This window comes from Tachypleus tridentatus, chromosome 6 (assembly GCF_004210375.1).
Source record: "Tachypleus tridentatus isolate NWPU-2018 chromosome 6, ASM421037v1, whole genome shotgun sequence".
Lineage (NCBI taxonomy): Eukaryota > Metazoa > Arthropoda > Merostomata > Xiphosura > Limulidae > Tachypleus > Tachypleus tridentatus.
In genome coordinates, this window is record NC_134830.1 from 109,123,618 (window position 1) to 109,133,895 (window position 10,278).

A 10,278-nucleotide genomic window follows, 5' to 3' on the forward strand; every position below is an offset into this window, starting at 1 on the left:
TGTGAAAGTGATTTACATTACAGTCGCAAATCTCGAAAAAATACTCACTTCTAAACATTTTTGTTTCACTTCAGTATAAATACATGTAAATCTTGATTCATATGTTGTTTTATTCAGACCCTATTAAATGTGCAAATTTGCCTGTTTTTACACAGAAAATAGGTTAATTTCTAACTTTCATTATCCAGGTCAGAAAAGCAAAGTTTAAAGGGAATAATGACCATTTTCTGTACTTTTACAACATAAGCAATTAAGAAATAACACATACTATCCAGGAACAACATTTACGTTACATAGCGTTATTTTTGCCATAAAGTATTAAAAATAATCATTTGTATACTAACTCTTGTTTCCCTGAAAGAGAACCAAAGACCGCAAGGAAGGGTCAGGTCATCTGTTTTAACCATTCAGAACACAGTATAGTAGTGTGTTATCCGTCAGTCAGTAGATATTAAAATTACATCACATATGGGATACGAATACTCGTTTTAATATAATTTGAAATAAAAGTCAAGGTAGTACATTAAATGGTGTACATTTTGTTAAACAAATATTTAATCGTCACATTATAACCCCTGCCACGGATGAAAGGACGAGCATGTTTGATGTGAGAGGGAGTCGAACCCGGAACCCACAGATTACGAGCCTTGCGCCCCAACCACCTAGCTATGCTGGGCCGTGGTGGGGGAAGAATGACAACCATGTTGGAAACATGGAGTTTTTTGTTTATTCATCTCTGCTTAAGAGCATGACTTTTAATTTAGCAAATTCCTTAAAAATTTAAGATATAATTTTACAGAATACTAGCTGGAATACCCATCTCATGGACGGAAGTTATATATATTCATGATGAACAAAAGGTTATTTTATGTAATTATGTAATTGTAAAAACTAAAAAAGCACACTCATAAAAACTGCAAAACACAAAATGTAAAACCTTAAATTTGCATGTATCTTTTCATGAACTCAGCAAACCTTCATGCCAAATTTGGTGAAGATCCGTCAACAGGGTGCAAAGTAGTGATAAATTTGTTTGGTTTGAGTTTCTCGCAAAGCTACATGAGGACTATCTATTCTAGCCGTCCCTTATTAACAGTGAAAGACTATATGGAACGAAAAACCAACTTTTGGGTACAGTTTTACCAACGAAAAGCGGAACTGACCATCAAATTATAACGCCCCACGGCTAAAAGGGCGAGTATATTCGATGACGGGGATTCGAAACCGCGACCTTCAGTTTGCATATCGAACGCACTAACCACTAAGTCAAGCCCATTTACGATAAATAGACATATCCTTCTGAGCTTAACAACACTTTACATACCTCTTAAGTTGAAGTTAAGAGATTTTGTATTTTTCTTCTTTATCTTCTAATAACTACTTAGCTCTTCAGCTGCCGATGGTATCCCTAACATCGGTATCTAGTATTATGACCATCATCAGTGCTCCTCCATAATGCAGCTCCATTAACAATAAACTGCAATTTTACGCCAAAGCGTTAATTGTCGATATGGCCTCGTATTTGTATCTCTCCAAAACAACCCCGTTCATAATGCATGAACTAGGTACCTTCAACATAATTTAGGTATTTTATTCATTGTAATTTCTTTGTTTAAACAAAAAACCTGTTGAAGTAATGAGCTTCACTGGTTTCACGTTGACAAAACAAATTTTACCCAAAAATCATTTGCTGTATAAGCGGCTCTAACTCAAGCGTTTCTTTTTGAGAGACATTTAGTGATGTTAATTTTTTTCTACACTTTATACCCTAAGTATACAAGCCATTGAAACTTAGATGCTTACCAAATTAGTTCATTTTCATGAAGAAAGCACTTTCAAGAAATTATTACGTGTCATCCATTCTATTACTAACTCGTGAGCGAAAACAAATTCAACCTGTCTGAGATGGGTACTCATATATTTCTATAGTTTATATTATGGCAGCGCTTCTCTAACTGTTAGTTAATTTGATAGAAACGCTGATAGTTCCTCAAAAATCCATAGTTTTAAGGCCTTGCTAAATGGTATTCAAGGCAATATCAATCTCTTTTAAGAAACTGATAATGACTTGCATGTGAAATGCGTAGGGTTGTAGATTTTGAACAGATATTGGAGTAAAAAAAAGCAAAAACAATACATAATCAAAATAAAATAGTCCACATTGTATTAACACTGATCTATAATTAGATATGTACGGATTTCTAGAGGATATATAGCGAAAGTTCGTATAAAGCATTATACTTATAACTTGTTTTTCAGAATATGAAAGACGACCTTAAGATAAATGTATATTCTATAGCTAGCCCATTAAGGTGAAATATCAGTCCTCACTTGTGCCAAATAGCTAGTCTACTCTAACTTGAAATAGGTAGCTGCTTTTAGTGCGGAATAGCTAGTAATCTTTTGGCTGAAATAACAATCCCCTCTACGTGAAATATCTCGTTTCCTATAGGGTAAAATAGATTTTAAATAATTATAAATTTAAACTAACTAGTTTAATATAAAACACTCAAATGCAGTAATTGGAGTTCAATTATGTTTTTATAAGTTTTAAAATATTAAAACATATTTAAAATTATCAGATAAGCTGGCGAGAATAGTTCTTCCATAAACAATAACAACAACAAAAAAAACACACTAATTAATCCAACGAACCGCATTTGAACAATACTTTCTTGTTAATCAACAGACGTTTATAGATCTACAACAAAATTAGAATTGACGTTCACGTTTGTTTTCTTGTATTCTATCTCCTAGTTTTAATTTTCTCTGTAACGAGATTCAAAGTTTGGGAAAATATAATTTATGAGCAATCAATCGCATCTCAGTGTGTGTATATATACAGGTGTGGTCAAAGCGCGGTAACAGGGGTCACTGCCCCTCCATTTTAATAACTTGAACTCCTGTAATATATATATATGCTCCTCAAACAACAAATAGCAGAGGTAGAAAACCAAAGTATTAACAATTCTTAAGAACTTACGACTTTAGAAACTTTAATGTGTCTCACGGTAGTACAGACCCAGTTTAAATTGTAGCCCTTCCCTCTAGTCTTACACTGCTAAATTAGGGACGGCTAGCACAGATAGAGTAGCTTTGTGCGAAACTAAAAAAAAAACGAACCATTGACAGAATCCTAACATGGTTGCTTCCAACCCCATGTTAGCAGCCCTTCGGGCGTTCACGTTTATGACGAGAAAAAGAACCATAATTATTCTAACGTTGAATCAACTAGTCTCTTCAAATGGCGTTCTTCCAGGGCTCTAATGACGTATTTTGCTACCTTACTTTTATCTAATTACAAATTACCTTTTGTTGCTTGCTGCCAATGCATTGTCGTTAGCGTGTTATAGTCAAAGAATTAGTTTATTTCGGATGTTCTCGCAAAGACACACAAGAGTTATCTGTGGTAGTTAGTTAGTTAGTTACCACCATGAGATTCCATCTAGGAACATAGGGCCGCAATCGCTTGCGGATTCTTCAACAAATATTTAAGTGAGCACCGAGCCGTCCCTAATTTAGCAGTGTAAGACTAGAGGGAAGACAGCTAGTCATCACCACCCACCGCCAACTCTTTTACCAACGAATAGTGGGATTGATCGTCACATTATAACGCCCCCACGGCTGGAAGGGCGAGTATGTTTGGCGCGACGCGGGAACGAACCCGCGACCCTCGGATTACGAGTCGCACGCCTTACGCGCTAGGCCATGCCAGGCCCTATCTGTGCTAGCTGTTCCCTAATTTTGAGTTAAAACACATGAGGGGAACAGCTAGCCAATAGCATTAATCGACAATCCTTAGGTTATTGTAATGGAATAGTTGAATTCGACTATCACTCATATAATGCACTTAAAGTATTTCTTTTCAGCAATAAGACATGTCATGATCCCTGGGACTAACAACCTAGCGACCTAACTAGTGTTCATGCTCGACTCAATACATACGCATAAAAATACATTAATGTGATTTTTGCACAATAAACAATTAAATTATAAACTTTTCTTCAGAGAAACTGTAATTGGTATAAATTATTTAAAGGGCATTTTTGTGCTATGCCAGTGGTTCAGCGCTAAGTTTGCTGACACATAACACAATAAACAAACAAACAGGTTTCAATATCTGTGGTGGACCCAGCACAGAGAGCCAACTGTGTTGCTTTGTGGGTAACTACAAAAAAAAAAACATTTTTGTTACAAAATTGTCGAATTTCAATCCAAGTTTTCTTGATGCATCCAATTTTTGCCACTTATATAGTTATATGGTGGAGTAAATTGGAAATTTGAAATATCAATATTAAGACATGCTCAGTCATTCCTATTGACTTGACAAATGCTTTTTGAAATGTAAAGTGTTCAATTAATCTGTTAAAATGAGAAGAAGGCTCACGACAGATAGGCAAATTTTATTTACAATGTGATGTAACTCCTTATGCATGTTCATACAACTATACAATTATATTTACAACTTGCATGACAATAGCATGTTTTTGCAATTTGTGCGCACGATAACTACGTACCAAAGTTTCCGTTTAATTGGGCATGATTATTTTCTTTTGACATTTAGATTGAAATATTGAAGAGACTTAATACATAACTGTCTGTTTGTTGTTAAGCACAAAATCTCACATTGGATTATCTATGTTGTGTCTATCACAGATATCGAGTCCTGAAACTTAGCGTTATAAGTTCTCAATCTTTCCCCTGAGCCAAAGGATAGAATTTCGCATTTAACGTGTAAAGACTTTATAAGGTACCTGTATAGCTTTATTTACGTTGTGAGATAATGATACTGCATTCATATAATAAAATTTCAATTCCATTATTTGGACTAAAGAAATTCCGGCCAGAAATCAACTCATAAACCTACCATAAACAATTCAGTTCTTAAAGTAAAAGCTATGAAACAAAAACTTTGTTAACGATTATTCACTTCTAACGAGGATATTTAATATATTCAGTCTGAGAGGCACCTTATGTAAAACAAAACATGGTATGAATGACACGGTCAAAGGTGCCATTGTTTAGGTTTAGCAGTCCTTAGGATTAGGAGTAGGCATAACCACCACCTGTAGAGCTACTCTTAATTAGAGAGCAAGACTGACAGTCACTTTTATAGTGTCCACAGCAGAAAGTGTTAAGTGACATAATGCGTGTTCAAACCTTGGAATTTACGTTTCGTAGCCCGGATTGATAACTACTAGAACACACTCGAAGTCGTTCCTAATGAAATGAAACAGTTTCTCTAGGTTTACTTTTGAACTTTACATATCTTCTTCAATTTCTCTTCCTTGCTTCACGCCATCACTTTCTTTTCATTTACACTTTACCTCAGTTTGAGTTTGTTAAGGAAATTTGTCAAATATAGTCTGATACTCTTACATTAAATTACAGTTTAATTTGTTTTGAATTTCACAAAAAGCTACACAATGGCCATCTGCGCTAGCCGTCCTTAATTTATCAGTACAAGACTAGAGGAAAGGCAGCTAGTCATCACCACCCACCGCAAACGCTAGGGATACTCTTTCATCAAAGAATAGTGGGAGTGACCGTCACATTGTAACGTTCTCACGGCTGAAAGGGCAAACATGTTTGATGGGATGGGAATTCATCCCTCAGATTGTGAGTCAAGCGCGTCTAACCACCTGGCCATGCTGGTTGAAAAGTATGGTTGGTTTGTTTGTATTTAAGCATACAGCTGCATAACGGGTTATATGTACTCTGCCCACAACGGGTATAGAAACTCTGTTTCTAGCGTTTTAAGTCTGTAGATATTCCGCTGTGCCACTGGGGGGCTAAATCATAGAAATGTTCAAATAATATAATGATTTTATGTTTTCGATCATAACAATTAAAATCTCGATGTAATCAGCTAGCTAAATAAATTAAACTGTGTGTCATCAATAGGTATATTGAGTTAAAATGTGAAATTATAAAGATTCCTTAATAAAACATAACACATTTCAATTTTAATCATAATTTATTTTCTAAGTAAATAGTTAGCGGAATTTAAGCAAGTGATATGATGCGCTACGTTAACAAAATAATCTTTTACGGTAATTCAACAATATATTTAGTGAGCGGAAAATTCTAAACTCATTCATGAACTCTTCTTTAGGTGAGACACAATCAGAATATGACCTCCAAGCTTAAAACTGCGATTCATAACAGGAAAAATGTAGAACAGACGGCGTGTTATATCAAAATAAATATATATATACATATACATGTATATATATTTAAATAATTATAATGAAAACTACAAGAATAATAAATAAATAAATAAAGTAATTAATGGAACATAATAATCAAATAAAATTAGGATATAAAGCTAAGAAAAATCATTTTATTCCACAACTTAATGATATGTGTCCTACTGTTGTCATGATTCAATTTCTGTTCGGGCCCGGCATGGCCAAGCGTGTTATGGCGTGCGACTCGTAATCTGAGGGTCGCGTGTTCGCATCCCCGTCGCACCAAACATGGGGGTGTTATAATGTAACGGTCAATCCCACTATTCGTTGATAAAAGAGTAGCCCAAAAGTTGGCGCTTCACCGGTGGGTGGTGATGACTAGCTACCTTCCCTTACACTGCTAAATTAGGGACGGCTAGTGCAAATAGCCCTCGAGTAGCTTTGCGCGAAATTAAAAAACAAGCAAGATTTTGAATCATTTGTTGTGGGTGCAAAGCCAAATATTTTAGACTTTAAGAATTTATCGCAATGTGCTGTAAAGGTGTAAAATATAGATTTTGTGTGCTGATTTGCTATAAAAAAGCAGAATTTTATCTTGCAGTTGACATATCCCTAGAAGCATAATCATAAAATATAAAACCAAAGGATAACAATAAATACGTCTTTCAGCTTCATCCTAGAATATCATTGAATATTACCAAGTTGGATAAAAAGAGACCCAAATGTTCACATTTACAGTGAACAAAATTTCTTTTCAGTTACAGCATCTTTTGGCATTCCTACCGTGAAATGTGTATAAATAGTCCATAATTCAGGTAGCTAAATTATCTCTCACAGACCAGAGGCTGAGAATCTAGAATTGCCTGTGTAAGTAAAGCTGTTTGCTAAAAATACTCTTGCTTTATTAATTTTTTTTTCTGAGTAAGTAAAATATCCAGTTTAACTTGAATGTACAAACATGCAATTTAGGATAATATGAGCATTTCGCCTTTAAAATTGCATGTACTGTCAAAGGCAAAATCGTGAATGCTCCTAATTTTTGCTCAACAATGGCTCGTTTCTTCTTTTCATTACACAAAAATACATTTGTTTGAAAAACTGCTTAACAGTTTGGACTTTTCAAACCACTGCTTGCAAGGTACTGAATGATTTCCAAATATATTATTGAGGGAGAACAAATTTTATCAAATTATCCTTGCTAATATTTCAATAGCTTATTGTCACTTCCAGCACTTTATATTCATTTTTTTTCTATTCAGCTTCTTTTCAAACAAAATTTAAATTGGAAATACGACATTTTAAGATTAAACCTAAAAAATCTTTAAAAAACAACAACATAATAACTGAGTAGAAACCAATCAACCAGAAATACATCTTATATTTGAGCATACTTGTTCTTTTTTCAATACAGAGTTTTAACAGACATAGGAAGGTTGCATTTATAACCAAGTTCTAAATACAATATGATTCCAACTGCAATATTTATTATGTATTGTTGACTGGTAATTCCTGTTTTATTTTGTACTTAAGTTTTTTTAAGGGTCAAAATTTCTGTAACAAAAGTAACTTCAAGGAGTAATAAAATTGGTTGACAACATTGGTTCGGGTTTTGGGTTATCATGTAATAAAAAGAAACAGAAGAAAGAATAACAAGAAATTTAGATTTTATACTATAACATTGTTTTTTAATTTCGCGCAAAGCTACTCGAGGGCTATCTGCAAGATAGCCTAATTTAGCAGTGTAAGACTAGAAGGAAGGCAGCTAGTCATCACCACCCACCGCCAACTCTTTTACCAACGAATAGTGGGATTGACCCCACGGCTGAAAGGGCGAGCATGTCTGGTGCGACCGGGATTCGAACCCACGACCCTCGAATTACGAGTCGAACGCCTTAACACGCTTGGCCATGCTGGGCCTACTATAACATTTACAGACATTATCAGAACTTGTGATCCAGCCATTACATTATTATTATTACTAAAGGAAACACTATACAGTATTGTAAAGTTCTGACGACTATTGAGGAGACATTTAATACATCATTCCCATGAACAATCCTATCTATCCCTACACAAACAGTGCTGCCTCCTGCCTGATACATTCAGTTATTCAGCGAAACCTTCGAATGATATTTCATGGTCTTGGTTTTGTATATCCAAAGCTTTCAAAAGAAAGTATTCTTGTTTCCTTCATATTCACCCTATCTTGCTGTGAGGGCATCAATAATTCAAACAAATGGGCAGAGCACAGATAGCCATTGTGTAGCTTTGTGCTTAATTACAAGCAATGTTTCTTCAAAAATACTTTGGTTTTTATAGGATGGGTGGAAAAAATAGTAAAACGTCAGATGGAAATACATAGAACATCGTGAAGAAATATATTAAATCTAACTGTTAATAGCATGCATAAATTACGCTTTTATCGCAATAAGAGAAACAATTATAAAAATTCTGCATACTAAAGATTGGAATTATGTATATTATACTTTTTTAAATTTGAAAAAAGGAGAAGAAATTACCTTGTGTTTGCTATGAAACTATATCAAATCAGAAAATATTATAGCAATGCCTTTTTATTGCATAGTGAACAGTAACAGTTTACTATCGGTTACCCTTGTGGTCGAGAGGTGGGTTTGGTTTTGCTGAGTATAATTGGTGAGGCTTTGTTGAAAAAAATAAAATATAGAAGGTAATAAGAAAAATAATATTATGGTTAGTCTTTATGTTCGTACTTATGCTGGTCGTATACTGACTCACAGATGAATGTAAATAGTATTATTAAGCTACTAGAGGCTTCTCCCGACATTATGTGTGCGAGATTTGTGTGGTGAGAGGAAAAACGTCAGAATCGCGTTGGCGACAGGATTATTTAATTGTAATACAGCTGAAACCGTTTTTGTCTCTTTGTCATTGGTTGTAATTTTGTATTATTATCTTCCACGGACAACTGCATCAAGAGAAAAGGTGTTAAAGAATCAAAATATTTCGCCGAAGTTAATAATTTCCCGAGATTTTAAAACTTGGTAAGGATTTTTTTTTCTCCAAAATCTCCATTCTTTGATGCATAATAATCAAAATCGGCAAATGAACATGAACATCCAAAAAATAAATATCAATAGAGAATCTCTCTCTCTACCAGAGATGAATGACTTGGTGGCAGGGATCAGTTGTGAAAATTCTGGAATTTATCCGATTTTGGTGAAGCTTATAGAAGATATGGTACATGGTGAGATATGTTTGTTTCGATTTACAGTTGTCCAAACAAACAATTTACCGACTTATGACTGACCACATTATTAGCAGAAACATTTCTGTTGTGTAATCGACTGATCCACTACGTGAGCTTTCTTCACCCGTTACTTCCTTTGTTTTTCATACCTGAGCTCAAAAGATCTTCAGCAGATAGCAACAAATCTCGCTGAAAATAACTGCAACTTTGCTACAATTCGACGTGTTATTATTATTCACCATTATTCCCTTGATTACATGCATTTGCAAGGTTTTAAAATGTTCGATTTACAACCAGTGTAGCAGCTGTAGATACGATCACGACACTTTTTGACAGTCCTTGTTGAGACAAATATCAAGCCCAAAAATGATACAGTAGTACTTAGATATACGTTTGTTGCTAGCACGAACAGTTTTACTTCTAGAACTAATAACATTAGAAGATCAAAAACAAGCTCCTCAAACCAGAAAAACAGAAAGAAATAATTCGTATGACCGTTAGTAGTTAGGCAGTGCGGCCATGGGAGGAATGTATTTCTTTTATTCTTAATTCCTGATTGAAATGTATTATCATATGGAGTGCATATTTGGATATAGAAAGTTCGTGACTTTTCAGTAACTTCCATGAAAAAAATTTATGGGAACTTTTCGTTCTTTGGATTGCCACAAATAAACACTTCGCTTCTGATTGTAGAAAAGATCCTGTGTTGAAAAGAAAAGTGACAATCAAATTTGAAGATATATTAGAATGTATTAAGTACGCGCATACTGATTTCAAACTATAAATTTCATAATTATAAGAAGTGTTTCAAACTAAGTCATAAATTAAAGTATACAATTTTTGGTGTGTTACTGAAAG